Below are 16,112 nucleotides of genomic sequence, written 5' to 3' on the forward strand. Positions count from 1 at the left end.
TTCTAGACCAAGGGTTCACTTGGGGACCAGTGATAGTTTCCAAGTGTTGGTTGTTGATACCCAATTTTGGCTCTCCACATTTATTTAACTAAAGTTTTAATAATAATAATAATAATAATAATAATAATAATATATATATATATATGTTGTGAAATTTTTGTTGGAATACGAAAAGATTTTTAATTATTTATTTTATTGATAAATTTATTTAATAAATATTATTTTTTATAAAAATTAAATATATTATATAAATATTACTACTTACTTTCTCATTTTTAAAATTTTTACGTCAAATAAATATTGTTCTTAAGGGTTAACTCGATTTTCCAAATTAAATATAATTTCTTTGTTACAATAAACATTTATCGACATTTTTCAAAATTAGGAAAGCTTAATTAATTAATGAGTTACTAATTTATATTTATTTTTTTAGAATGACTAATTTTATTAAATAAGCTAGTCTTGCAAAATAATTATTTTTAATTTAATAAATTATGACTATTTAATAAAGAAGTAGTTATAATTTAAATGAATTTAATTTGAGCAAATTTGGTAATCCAAGTCTTCTTAAACCGGCCAATCCATGTATGCCACGTAGGAGAGCACATGGATTGTGCTTCTTTATCTTGACCCTACAATTAAATCTAACGGTCCTAGTTAGTTAAGCTTTTACCATTATTTAATATATATATATATAATATTATTATTATTTTTAAAAATCTTAATTTTTATTAACCATTCGATCAAACGATGAGACGGCCTAAATTAAAACGACGACTTTTTCCTCTTGTTTTTCCAAGACGGTCGCTTCACATTTCAACTTTAGGAAGGAAGCGTTTCAAGTTCTCCTTTCCCAGGACTCCCTTTTCCCAACGTTCTCCTGCCATGGACGCTTCTCCATGCTCCTCTCCCATCAACTTCGGACTGCCGGAAAACGGCAATTTCCGGCAGTTTTCAACTACGCCCCTCCGTCGTCCATCAATCACAAACCCCTCTTGTCAACTTTACATCTTTTCCAATTATTTTCTGACCCAAAGCAGGCCTAGGAACCGCCACTGCTACGCCTAAAAAGGTGATAGACGTGAAGAACCATCGGATTTGGGCTTGTTATCCCCTTAATCTGATGGTGCAAGGTTCCATCAATTTTTTAACATTGTAGAAGCCCACCTCAAAATTGGCTATAAAAGAAGCTTGGGTTCTCATTCGAAATCATCCAGCAAAATCCGATCAATCCAGAAAAGGTGACAAGAAATCTCAGAAAATCCAGAAAACGGATAAGGACAATCGTCCGGCAGCATCGAGAAAAAAGGATTGAAGAACTGCAACACTTCAGAGAGCTTTTAGAGTTTAAAATTGTCTCTCTTTTTGTCTTTCTGTTTTCGATTTTGAATTTGAGTTCGAGTAAGTTTGAAGTTGGAATCTCTTGATGTCAAAGCTCTAGTTTGTTGCTCAACACAAGGTAAAAATTCTTCTCATTTATTTTATTATCTTGTTGTCATCTGGTTCGGTCCTTTGAAGAAACGATTGGATGTCCTCTGTTTTCTGATATTCATCTCTTGTTTCTCCGAGAGTTTGGGATAACGAATGATATGTTTCCCTCTTGATCCCATTTGTTTTAGCATTTGGTCGTTTTTGTAACCTAAGATAATGGTCTGTGTGAATTTCTTTTTTTAGCACATAATCTGATTTGCTTCATGTCACTCATACTGGTATGTGCTACATTCAACTAATAAAAAATTGTAATTCACTAATGAGGCAAAAATTCCCAATTCAACATAATCAAGTGCCAAAATGATTAAAGTTCATATTGGAGTTTATACTTATCTCGTCTAAACCATGTAAAAGTTTTTTTTTTACATTTTTGTTGTTCTTGCACATTCTTGTTGAGTTGTTGTACGGTTGTGTAGTGATCCTAAATCAAGGTGCTTGTTTTTTTTTCTCTAAGTAAAAATACCTATGCATTCGCTGGCAGTTTCTCATCTCTCGTAATAATTTCGTTCGGTAGGTTCTAGCTTCCTACTCCATGTTGTAATCAATGTGTCCCGCATATCGAGTGTTCAGTTCATGATCTGTTTTCTTTCCTTGAATATTTTTAGCAAAAGAAGTAAAGTTTTGGAGAAAAATTTGGTTTACTATCAGCATATAACTTCTCTATTTGCAATCTTTTATTGTGTTAATATTGTTATGCCTCAAACTTCCCACCTTATTGTGAGTTAATGTGCTGATTTGGTTGTTAAAAACAATAGACAACCTTTACTTGCATTCTTAAACTAGCAAAAAATGGCTTCCTAGTGTAATGGATTGTTATGGTTTGATGTTAATTAATTTAAGTTAAATAATGTTACTTCCATGTCTCTTCAATTCCAAAGGTAGAGTTTCTCTAATTGAATTTCAAAGGTTTCTGCTTCTAGGGATCCATGTGCTCACTAAATAATGGTTTTTGTTTCTTCAATGAAGTGTCTCTATTTCTCTAAGTGATATAGCGCTTGTTGGTCAAAGTTTGGCGCCAGAATGCTTTCAACTATGCCTTCAAAATTAGAATAGAACCATATAGGTTTGGAACTTTGAAGTGTGATTAATTGTCTTGTTCATAGATCAATAAAATTCTATTAAAATACATATATCATGTTTTGGAAGGTCCAATGAGATGCCCCACTTGATTAATTGTGCACTTTGGCCGAAGAATAAGCGTTCCTTTTTGTTTACTTTAAACTCATACTTCTACTAATATGTATATATATTTTATCTATTTAGTTTTGTCATGCTTGATCATTCGATTAAGTTACTAATATTTATCTCTTTATTTTTTTTATGTTTCATATACAATTGGAGGGCTAGAGTTTCTACTTTGAAACTCATTATTGGCCTAAAATATTAGGCCAACAACAATTAGGATCACCGCAATGCTTGGAGTCTCGCAAATTAGGAGTCCAATATTTTCTTTAGCCTTGTCTTTCATTGTTTTAATTATATTGTTTTGATATGTTGGCTAACCTTTACTTACAAGTTTTGATATATTGCTTGTCTTTTATTTTTGAAGATTATTTATGTGAGCTAATATTATTTATTTATGAATTTAGTTGAAATACTTTTAGAACAAAAGATATAAAAAAATATTTTCTTAAAAATGGGTTAGCATTTTTTTACTTATAACATTCTTTTAGGCCTTTCAAGTTGAGGGAAAGGGAAATTATAGTTTAAGAATTTTCCAAATGAAGTTTCAAAAGGACTAAAATAATATTCATTTAGGCCTAGCTCATCGCTTAGGACCTCCAAATAAATTTAAAACTAGTTTAAAGGCTAGAATAATTACCTTTAGAATTTACTTATGTCTAAGATATTTACCTTTAGACATACATATTTTTTAAGAAAATAAGTAGGGAAGTAGTCTTATATATTTAACAAAATAAATATAACTATAGAATAAGCCCCAATAGTTAGGCCTATTTTATAATCTTTAGATCAACCTCATTATAAAGAAAATATATTTACTATTATCACTATCTTATTTTTAAATCAAATGTTGCTAAAAATATTTTAATCTCTCAACACGCTATTTCAAGATTTTAAATATGCCAACAGGTTTAAAATACAAGGTATATGCATATATATGTCATACACATAAAGGTATAAATTCTATATTTTTCTCTACATAATCTATTATTTTTATCTACTATCCCTTTTACGAATGTCATTTATTTATTTTCACAATTTATTCCTACACTTCAATATACATATTATTTTACTACATATAATTTATCGTCAATTTGTCTATACATGTAAATAAAATAATAATTGTTCACATGTTTTGAACAACTTACATGTATATACTACTCTTTATAATAAATCTAGCTAAAATCACAAATTTTATATAATATTTTAGCATTTAGTACCATTATTATTTATTTTATTTGTTTATTTTTAGAACAATCCATTTTATCTATTTTTATTCAAAAACATATATTACACATACATATACTTATTCCAACTATTATCTTATTTTTTACGTCCTAATTTTATATAAATAAAAATGACAAAATTTCATATCCTTTAAACTCAACATTTACATATTTTGGATAAATTTATATAAGACACATCTATATTTTCCAACATACAAAATTTTCATACATTTTAAGTGCATTTATTTATTTACTTATTTATTTTACTATAGGATAAATATACTATTATTTTGTAGACGTATAAATGTCATACCTTGTATTTTACTCTTTTTTTTCCTTAAACTAATGAAATTAACTTATCATTGATTTTAAAACAAATAAATAAATAAGTTTTCTTAATTAATTTTTTCCTAAATTGAGTTTAAGGACTATCTTCGGATAGGCTCTGAGGGATGCTTAATACCTTCCCCTCGAGTAACCAAAACTCTTACTCATAATCTCACTGGTTTCGCAAATCAAAACAGAGTTTACATTTACATATAAAAAATGGTTTCCCTAATAATTTCCTTAAAATTTAGGTGGCGACTCTAAAAAACTAAATAATTTTTCCAAAAATTAGTGACAACCATAATATGTTGTGAGCTGTTTCAGCTAGTTCGAAATAGGGTGCGACATTGGCCGCGTCTAGGGTGTAGGTGCAAGGCGTGACAAACTTATTATTAGAGCCAAAAGTTCAAGTGTCCTAGGATGTCTATGAAACCTTGTCTAGTAGAGTCCTTCTTCACAGTGTGAAGTGCGCCAATTTTATAATAAGGAGGGTACAGGGAATTAGGAAACACTATCAATCTTTCATACTTTAACTCGTGCTATAGAGTTTAACTCTATGAAATTCCATTCTGATTTGTGCATTCACATATATGATAATTATGAGATGTAGTGTTTTGAGAGTAAAGCTTATGTTATGAATTGTTGATTGCTGATGTAAGTGTTGTGGAAGGGATAGTTCCCACATGAATTGCTCAAGTATGAATATATGAATGTGAAAGGTTTTCTCACATTAAATGATTCTAGGTTGAAAGAATTGCTCACCTAAAATGAATCCAGAGTAAAAGACTAAGAAATTGATGAGGCTAAAGGCGATTACCCTTGACCTCTAGATGAGAAGGATATGAGGTGATTCCCCAATTCCTTAGAGGAGAGTAAGAGGTGACAATCCTTAGTCCCTAATGTTGGGCATGGAGGCGAGTACCTTTGATCCCTTATTGAAAGATGTGGAGGTTAATACCCGTGTCTTATGATAGAATTTATGTGGAGGCGAATACCTCTGTCATATGATGTTGGGCATGGAGGCGAATACCTATGATCCAATAAGATGGACATAGAGGCAAGTACTCATGACCATATAAGTAAGGCAAGAGGCGACTACCCATTAGTCTTTATGTAAGGCAAAATGCGACTACCCATGAGCCTTTATAGGAAGGCAAGGAGGTGACTCCCCATGTCTATAAAAGATAAGCTAAAGATTTTATGATAGGTGATGAGGTTGGATGATGGCCTAAGGTTGCCTTCTATGATGAGTACGACAAGTGGAGGATTACCCATGTCTTGGCTAAGTATGTTTTGAGGTTACTTTATGGAGTATTCCCTTTATGTTATGATGATCTATTTTACGCATTGATTATGCTTATGACTTATATTGTCTAACTCTTATGTTTATGTTGGTGTTTATGCAAGCTATCATATTTAGTACATTCTTGTACTAACGCTTACTCTTGCCTACATTTCTTATCCAAATATAGGGTCCGACGATATTGACTCTCATCCCTGTGGTTAGGATCTTAGTAGAGGTAAGACTTGAAGATTGGTGAGTCCTCATAGCATTCGAGGATTTGACCATCATTTCTCTTATGTTCTTTTGAATTTACTTTTGAAAATTATTGTATGGGCTGTGTCCTAAGAATCTTTTGTATTAGATGGTTTTGAGACAATTGTATGAGACTTCTGCTTCGTTTTATAAAGACTTTGATGTTGTTGAAAATGTTTTAATAAGATCGTATTTCTATTATCTTGACTATGAAAGGTAAGTGGCTTGTATGAGGCCTCTCGGGGTCTTGTATGTCAGGTAACATCTAGGGGGTACCTTTGGGTCGTGACAAACTTGGTAATCAGAGCACAATGTTTAGAATGGTTCTAGGATGTCTCAAAACCACGTCAAGTAGAGTCTTGTTCATAAGTGTGAAGCGTCCCACATTTATGAATGAGAGGCTACTAGATGTTTAAGAAACTTCACATCTTTCTTCACTCTATGTCATGCGATAGAGTTTAACTCTATGTCGTGCGATAGAGTTTAACTCTATCAGATATTTCTACTAATCCTTATATGATAGTCTACAAGATATGACTACTCGATAGGCTCATGCTAGAAGGAATGAGGGAGTCACTGTGGATCAACAAACTCCTCCTTAAGATCTTCAAGCTCCGATCGACCCTTTGGCTGAAAATGTGACAAATGTGTAGTTTAGGATGGTTTTCAAGTGTTAGCTCAAGTCATGACGGCCCCAGCCAATAGGGAGGTTGTGAACCCCGTGAACCCAAATATGGGTACAACGGCATCTAGAGTGAGGGACTTCACTAGGATGAACCCTCTAGAATTTTATGGTTCTAAGGTTGAGGAAGATCCTCAAGAGTTCATTGATGAGGTGCACAAGGTGTTGATTATTATGGGAGTAACTCCGGTGGAAAAGGCGGAATTGGCCACTTATCAACTCAAAGGTGTTTCTCAAATTTGGTTTAACCAATGGAAGAAAGCAAAAACGGAAGGTACAAGTCCCATGGAATGGGAAATATTCAAGTCTGCTTTTCTTGATAGATTCTTTCCTCTTGATATGAGAGAGGCGAAAGTGCTTGAGTTTATTAATCTTCGATAGGGAAACATGAGTGTGAAAGAGTATGCTTTGAGATTCACTAAGTTTTCGAAATATGCTCCTTCTATAGCGGCAGACCCTAGGGCTAAGTTGAGCAAGTTCATTTCGGGTGTGTCCGAATTGGTTGTGAAAGAATGTCGTACGGCTATGAGGTCCATGACACGGACATCTCTCGTCTCATGGTTCTTTCCCAACAAATTGAATAGGAGAAACTTAAGGAGAGATCTAGGGAGACAAAGAGGTCTAGAACTGATGATGGTAATTTTTCCCATGCAAGGTCTGATGGACATGGTCTTCCTAGATATCGGCAAAGGTTTTCCCGGCAAGATTCCTCCAATGCGCCTTAGCTCAATCAAGAAAGGGTGTCTAACCCTAAGCCTCAAGGAGATGGTAATATGTCTTTATTTCCATAGCGGGTGAATGTCTAGTAGGTTCCAATGCTTTTTTTGGTTGTTGTAAGATGGACCACAAGATAATGCATTTTCCTTCAGTCGCTAGGAATGAGGAAGATAGTTGTCGTAGGGCTCAACCATATCCTTCATCCGGTCCAAGTGGTTCGGGTACTAGTGCTCCCAAGCAAAATAGGCTTTATGCTCTTCAGACTCGTGATGAAAAAGAAGGTTCTCCCGATGTGGTTACCGGTATGTTGAAAGTCTTTCAACCTGATGTTTATGCTTTACTTAATCCCGGTGCTACGTTGTCTTTTGTGACGCCATATGTGGCTATGAAGTTTGATGTTATCCTGGATGTGTTATTAGATACCTTTTCTGTCTTTACTCTTGTTGGTGATTCTATTGTGGCTAAGAGGGTCTATAGAAAGTGTCTTGTCTCCTTATCCCATAGAGTTACTCTTGTTGATTTGGTAGAGCTTGGCATGCTAGATTTTGATGTCATCCTTGGGATGGATTGGATGCACTCTTGTTATGCTTCTATTGAATGTAGAACCCATGTAGTCAAATTTTAGTTTCCAAATGAGCCTATCCTACAGTGGAAAGGGGGAAAGTCTATGCCAAAAGGTCAGTTTACTTCTTGTCGTAAATCTAGAAAGATGAATTCTAAGGGTTGCATGTACCACCTAGTTAGGGTGAGGGAAATAGATTTCAGTGTTGACCAACTCCAAGGAGCGAGTTACTTGTCCAAGATTGACCTTAGGTCGGGTTATCACCAATAGAGGGTGGAAGAGGATGATATTCTGAAAATGACTTTTAGAATCCGGTATGGTCATTATGAGTGTTTGGTGATGTCGTTTGGTTTGACTAATGCTCTGGCGGCATTTATGAATTTGATGAATAAGATGTTTAGACAATACCTTGATATGTTCAGTTAGTGGACTCTACCAAGGGTGGTGTTATAGTTCAGAATTGTCTCTAGTGACGAATATGAAAGCTAAGTAATGTCTTGATCCAACCTTAGTAGAATTGAAAGAAGCGGTGCTTAGGAAGTCCGTAGAGGCTTGATAGGGGGAGATGGTGTGCTTAGATATCAAGGTCGTTGTGCGTTCCTAATGTTCATGATTTGGGTTTACTTGAAAATCTCACCCATGAAGGGTGTAATGAGGTTTGGTAAGAAAGGGAAGCTTAGTCCCCATTTTGTTGGCCCATATCAAATTTTGAGATGAGTTGGTGAGGTTGCTTATGAATTATATTTGCCTAATGAGTTGGCATTGGTGCATCCAATTTTCCATGTCTCTATGTAAAAGAAGTGTGTTGGATATCCGAAATCCATAGCTCCCTTAGGAGGTTCTGGAGTTGATGAAAATCTTTCTTATGAAGAAGTTCCGGTTGAGCTTTTAGACTGGCAAACATTGAAGTTAAGAAACAAAGAAGTTGCTTCCGTGAAAGTATTATGGAGGAATCATTTAGTTGAGGGTGCTACTTGGGAGGCCAATGCCGAGGCTGATATAATGTCCAGATATCCTCATTTTTTTCCTTCCACTCCCACTCTAGTTGGAGGTAATGAGTTCCTCATGGTTTGCTCTTTGTTTTGGTGTCATGCGTGTTAGATTCCCATGATTTCCTTATGTTTTGCATAATCATGAAAAAAAAACTTGTGTTTTGAAAGAAAATGAGTTTACATGATTGATTTTCCTCATGAGGTTGTGCATTGAGTATGAGTGCGACTTCATGAGATGAGTTGTTGAACATGCTTTAACTATGCTTTTGAGAATGAATTGCATAGAGCTTCCATGAGATTGTGCTGAACATGCTTTTAGCTAGGATATGGTAGTTCCTCCTTGAATAAGAGTAATTTTTAATTTTCATGCCTATTGGGTTGCTAGGTCTAGTTCCTACTTTCCTTATGGTGCATTGGGTATGTTTAGCTTGGAGACGAGGTTCGTCCTTGGTTGTGTGCATTTAGATGAGATTGCATGCATGATGGGTTGCTAGTCTTGAGTCGTTCCCTTTAAGAGGTGTCTAGAAATCCATTCGAGGATGAATGTTCCCAAGGGGAAGATAATGTAACACCTCGAATTCAAAAAAGGGAAAATATTCACTTCGTAGTCGACTTGGCGATCTACCGAGTAGAGCTCCTCGCCTTTTTGGCTTGATTTCAGCATCTATTGTTCTGGAACATTAGGCGAGCTAAGTCAAGCTCGCCGTTTCATTCGGCTCATTGCCAAAGTCGACTCCCACATCGCCTAGTTGACTTAGCCCCCTAGTCGACTCACTCTAAATTTCAGCGAGCTAAGGGCTCACTTGGCGATTCACCGAGTTGCCTTTGGCGAGCTCCAGCGAGCTTTGTTTTCAAATTTTAAGTCAGGGTCTTTTCAGATTATTTTAATTCTATACTATGTCATTTTCCCCATGCCTTGGACCCTATATAACTATTTTACCCCCAAATTTCCCCAAGTTAATTCATTCTCCTAAAAATCTAAAAGAAAACCAAGGTCTTTCCTCTCCAAATATTTCTCTCTCTAGAACTTGAAGAAGAAGAAAGAGTTCAAGCTTGGATCAAGGTCAAGTCTCCATTCCTCAAGTAATTGTGGGCTTTGTTATTAAGGTATGATAACTTTTCATCCATGGAGCCCAAAGATTCCCCAATTGAAAAGTAGAAATTCCCCAATTGAGTTAGGATTTTCTTCTAATCTTGTGGTCTTGATGAATGTTGACCCAAATGATTGGGTTATGATTGTTTATGTATGAATTGATAGAATTGCATGTTTTTAGGATGAATTCGCACGTACCCATTTCTAACCCATGTCTAGAAAGGTGAAATTGATGTAATTGGGTTTATGTCATGAAAGGAGAATTATTGATTTAGAGGTATTCTTCTAGAATTGATGAGATACATTAGAATTGCTTGAGATTGAAGTATACATGATGATTATGATGTTAATTGCTTTGAGAGTAAAGAATATATGATGATTATGAGATGTAGTGCTTTGAGAGTAAAGCTTATGTTATGAATTGTGGATTATTGATGTAAGTGTTGTGGAAGGGATAGTTCCCAAATGAATTGCTCAAGTATGAATGTATGAATGTGAAAGACTTTCTCACATTGAATGATTCTAGGTTGAAAGGATTGCTCACCTAAAATGAATCTAGAGTAAAAGACTAAGAAATTGATGAGGCTAAAGATGATTACCCTTGACCTCTAGATGAGAAGGATATGAGGTGATTCCCCATATTCCTTAGAGGAGAGTAAGAGACGACTACCCTTATTCCCTAATGTTGGGCATGGAGGAGAGTACCCATGATCCCTTATTGAAAGATGTGGAGGCGAATACCCATGTCTTATGATAGAATAATGTGGAGGCGAATACCCCTGTCATATGATGTTAGGCATGGAGGCGAATACCTATGATCCCATAAGATGGACATGGAGGCGAGTACTCATGGCCATATAAGTAAGGCAAGAGGCGACTACCCATTAGCCTTTATGTAAGGCAAGATGCGACTACCCATGAGCCTTTATAAGAAGGCAAAGAGGTGATTCCCCATGTCTATAAAAGATAAGGTAAACATGTTATGATAGGTGATGAGGTTGGATGATAGCCTAAGGTTGCCTTCTATTATGAGTAAGACGAGTGGAGGATTACACATGTCTTGGCTAAGTTTGTTTTGAGGTTACTATATGGAGTATTCCCTTTATGTTATGATGATCTATTTTATGCATTGATTATGCTATGACTTATGTTCTCCAACTCTTATGTTTATGTTGGTGTTTATACAAGCTATCATGTTTAGTATATTCTTGTACTAACGTATACTCTTGCCTACAGTTCTTATCTAAATGTAGGGTCCGGCGATATCGACTCTCATCCCCCTGGCTAGGATCTTAGTAGAGGCAATACTTGAAGATTGGTGAGTCATCATAACATTCGAGGATTTGACCACCATTTCTCTTTTGTTCATTTGATTTTAGTTTTGAACATTATTGTATGGGCTGTGTCCCAAGAATCTTTGTATTAGATGGTTTTGAGACAATTGTATGAGATTTCCGCTTTGTTTTATAAAGACTTTGATGTTGTTGAAAATGTTTTAAAAATCTCGCATTTCTATTATCTTGACTATAAAAGCTAAGTGGCTTGTATAAGGCCTCTCGGGGTCTTGTACGCCATGTTACATCTAGGGGGTACCCCTGGGTCGTGACTAACCTACTCATACTGCATAGGAAGAATTTAGAGGAGCTATTCAGATGCTTACTCAGGGCACCACTAGTACTACCTACGGTTTCCAAGGGTCGTCATCTATGAAGAGGATCAGATATTTCTGAAGGATGAATCCTCCAGTGTTCACGAGCTCCAAGGTAGAGGAGGATCCTCATAACTTCATTTATTAGATGTGTAAAATTCTCAAGGCAATGCATGCTACCTAGACTGAAGAAGTCGAACTTGTTGCTTATCAACTCAAAGATGTAGCAAACATTTGGTATGAACTGTGGGGAGAGATATGTGATGAAGATGCAAATGCAATCGATTGGAATGAGTTCGAGAAGGCTTTCCTAGACCATTTCTTTCCCCCAAGAGTTGAGAGGGGCTAAGGAAGAGGAGTTTGTGAATCTAAAGTAAGGGGAGATGAAGTTGAAGGAATAATGTCTTAAGTTTGTGCAACTGCCTCGCTATGCTCTAGAGATGATCCAAGACATGAGGTCTGAAATGAGGAAGTTTGTCTATGTGCTAGGCAAGCACATGAAGAAGGAATTCAAAGCTACACTTCTGATAAATGATTTGGGTATCTCCAAGCTCATGGTATATGCCCAACACGCATAAGCTGAGGGATTGAGAAGATTATCATAATAAGAAGGCAAAATCAGTAGGTCATGAGTCCAGTAAGGATAGGGGCGGTAATGGAAATAGGTCCTTCTTTCAGAAAAGGACATTTGGAAGTGCTCCATCATCTGCTAATGCACCTGCACCAAAGAACATGAATGATTAGAGGTCCTAGAAAACTTAGAATTTTTTAGCTCAAGGTTCTCAATCAGAGGGTAGTATTGCACAATAATTTACTCAAAGCCCACCTTGTGCTAAGTGTGGTAGGACCCATCCAAGAGAATGTCGTGATATTACAAATGGATGCTTTAGATGTGGTCAGATGAATCACTTTCTGAGGGACTTCCCCAAATTAAAGAAAGGTAATGACGACAATATGGCCCAATCTTCTTCAACAGCTTCATCGAATAGAGTTTCCCAAAGAGGTGCTACTTTTGGGACAGGCAGAGGTACACACCATCTGTATGCTATGTCTAATCACCAGGATCAGGAGAACTCACTAGGTGTTTTCAGTGGTTTTCTTAAAGTCTTTTCTCTTGATGTTTATGAATTACATGACCCAAGTTCTAGTTTATCTTTTGTGACTCCTTATGTAGCATGAGATTTGGGACTTGTCCTGAATGAGTTCTTGAGCCTTTCAGTGTCTCTACACATGCTGGAGAGTCTATTCTAGCATAAAGAGTCTATCAAAATTGTATCATCTCTATCTATCATAAAGACACCATGGTTGATTTCGTCGAATTAGACATGGTAGATATTTATGTCATTCTAGACATGGACTGCTATATGTTTGTTATACCTCAAATTCATTGTAGAACTTAAGTAGTCAAGTTCCTATTTCCTAATGAACCCGTGTTAGAGTGGAAATGTAATCCAATAGTGCCTAAGAGTCGCCATCTCTTACCTTAAGGCAAGAAAATTAGTCTCAAAAAGGGTGCATCTACCGTATAGTCAGAGTTAAAGACTCTAGTGTTGGGGCATCATCCATCCAGTCATTTCCAATTGTAAATGAGTTCCCAGAAGTCTTTCTCAACGATATTCTCAGAGTCCCTCCCGAAATAGAAATAGACTTTGGAATAGATGTCCTTCTAGATACCCAAGTCATCTCCATTCTGCCATACAAAATGGCTCCAAGTGTTAAAAGAGTTAAAAAAAAATACTAGAAATATCTCTGTGATAAGAGTTTCATCTGCTCGAGTGTCTTACCTTGAAATTCCCTTATCCAATTTATGCGAAAGAAAGATGGTTCCCTCAAGATGTGTATTGATTACCGTCTGTTGAAAAAGGTCACCATAAAGATTAAGTGCCCTTTCCCTATAATGGATGACCTATTCGGCCAACTTCAAGGTGCCACTTGTTTTTTCAAGGTAGACCTCAACTCTGTCTATCATTAGTTGAAAGTGAGAGAAAGTGACATCCCTAAAACAACTTTTACGACCCGTTATGGTCAGTATAAATTTCTAGCTATGTCCTTTGGTTTGACTAATACTCATGCAATATTTCATGGATCTTATGAACATAGTTTTAAACAGTTTCTGGATATGTTTGTTATCATGTTAATCGACGACATTCTCATCTACTCTAAAAATGAAGAGGATCATGCCAACCATTTCAGAATAGTCCTCCAGACTCTCAAGGATCATGAGTTATTTTCCAAGTTTTCAAAGTGTGAATTTTAGCTAGAATCCGTGGCGTTCTTAGGCCACATTGTGTCATGTAAAGGTATCCGAATTGATTCATAGATAATAAAGGTCGTAAAGAGTTGTCCCAGACCCTATCCCCAACTGACATAAGGATTTTTTTTGGGTTTGGTGGGTTATTACAAAACGTTCATCTAGTTTATCCATATCTAAGTTGACTCAGAAAAAAGTTATATTTTGATGATCTTAAGCTTGTGAGAGAAGCTTTCAAGAGTAGAAGACTTGTTTTACTACTTAGTATTGACCCTATCGGAGGGTACATAAGGTTTTATTGTCTACTGTGATGCATCAGAGCTTATACATACCTGGTAACTAACTACACATTTCTTACCCACTTTTAACAACTTTATCAAAATATCTAGCTAGGACAATGATCACTCTGCCCTCACTATTTATGCTTCAAGTTATTCCCATCTCATCAATTTTCACCCAGCCAAAATGGTGTCTTAAACATATTTTTTATAATATTTAATGTTTAAAGTTATTCCATGGCCAGGGGTGTGTAAAGGAAATTTGGAAACAAACATCCTTAGAGAGAAAACTACGCATCAAGCCTAATTAAAAATAAATAAATTAACTATATGTGCCAATACTAAAAGGAAGAAAAAATGACTAAATGGCCCCCTAATCTATTAGTCAATTCTTAACTACACATCAATACTTCACAGGGGTCCTATTACCCCGTGAACATTTTATTTTAATATTTTATAGCCCTTAAAAGCTGATATGTCCAAGAGGATGAATACACTTCCCTTAGGAGCGTAAGGACTTATTTAGAGCACATGATCTACATTTTAAATCCATGTGTAAGACTAAATCAACCTAAAATTAAGTCTTTCAACTGTGGCTTGCATTTTTTAGCCATTTTCTCTCACAAATCTTCCTTCTTCTTTCTCTTTTTTGTCATTTTCAAAGCTTGGGTTTAGTTGTCTTCCATTTCAAAGCTTCCAATGGTAACTTCCATTTCAAAGCTTTCAATAGTAACTTACATTTCAAAGCTTGAAGTTGCCGAGGTTTGTAATCCTCTCTAATTTTCTCCGATTTCAAATTTAGGGTTCAAAATATTTCTCCCCTCGCTCAAAATTATAAAATTGTTGGGTATCGAGATTTTGCTATATGGCTTGAAATTGCTTCTCCATGTCGATATCCATAATATAAGTTATTTCCCTCTTCAACTCATAAATATAAAAATGCAGAGAATGTACACTCATTATATTCCCCCTCTCTTCGAGAAGAAGAATCACAAAAATATTTTTCCCCTCCATCACTAGATCTGACCCCTCAAGATTCAAAAAGATGTCAATTTTCAAGATCCAAAATTTCACTCAAAAATAGAAAAAAAAAATTAATTGCATCATATTTGATTTATAATTTTGAAAAGACCCCTTCTTGGGTCACTATAACAATGTGTTCTTCTACAAATAGAGTAAGCTAAGAAAAAAGGCTTCTTTGAAAAAATAATTTTTGAAATGGAAAAAAGTGAAAGTACTAAAATAACCATTTCTGGATATATAAAATTACTTGTCAAGAGAAAAAAAAAATTGTCAAGAACATTGGAGATGTAAAAGGAATATTGATACCCAATTGAATCATACATATTGTTGGTTAGTTTGAAATTAGAAATTTCATCCTAACTTAAAGAGAAAAGTAAAGGAAGTGAGTTCACTTGATTGAAATAAGAACAAAAATAAAAGTGTTGGGAGTGCACCCCGCGCATGTATACAAACATGTGTATATATCTAGTTAATGACAAAAGATCAACGTTTAAGGGTTATAAAAAATTGAAAATAAAAGGTTCATGGGGTAATAGAACCCGGTAAAGTATTAGTTTGTAATTGAACTGTAACGACCCTCCCGAAATCATATAAGCCAATAACTCACGAGATTTTTATGCATATATATGTTGTCCTCACATTAGTAAAAAAAAAATATATCTAACTTCCGAGTACACAAACTAGGTGGTTCATGCTTCACACCATCATTCAAAATTAGTGGTAAATTTAATATATTACAAGACTTGGGCTTACACACCCCAAAAGAACAAAACACATAGTCATACTTATATTACAACTCATGGTGACATGATCAAATTCGTCCTCAAAACCTCATGTAAATATACAACGCATAGATCATGTACAAGTCCCAAGGTTTATGCAAAATATAGATGTCTATATGCAATTGTGATCTTCCATCCCCAATGGCCAGCTTCATGCCTCCTCTCGATCATTCCCTACGATAGAAACAACTATCGCTAAGCATATAGCTTAGTGGTGTAAAACTATAGGTTCGGAGCCATCAAATTCACAAAACTACCTTTCTCAAGTCATGGGCAGCATAATCGAACATAATAAATAAATCAAGTAAACAATATATCAAA

The 16,112-nt window shown here is 35.4% G+C and overlaps 1 protein-coding gene across 2 annotated transcripts in view; it reads right to left on the reverse strand.

Annotated features, from left to right (window-relative positions):
- Positions 1-15,831: 15,831 nt before the first annotated feature.
- The window catches only part of LOC102580717 (probable xyloglucan 6-xylosyltransferase 5), a 9,059-nt gene continuing 8,778 nt past the window's right edge, over positions 15,832-16,112 (reverse strand). For both annotated transcript variants that reach the window (XR_001472113.1, XM_006365260.2), the window contains one exon: positions 15,832-15,965. The gene's annotated coding sequence lies outside the window, so the exon portion shown is untranslated. The remainder of the gene's footprint in view (positions 15,966-16,112) is intronic.

Source organism: Solanum tuberosum, unplaced genomic scaffold (assembly GCF_000226075.1).
Source record: "Solanum tuberosum cultivar DM 1-3 516 R44 unplaced genomic scaffold, SolTub_3.0 scf00544, whole genome shotgun sequence".
NCBI lineage: Eukaryota > Viridiplantae > Streptophyta > Magnoliopsida > Solanales > Solanaceae > Solanum > Solanum tuberosum.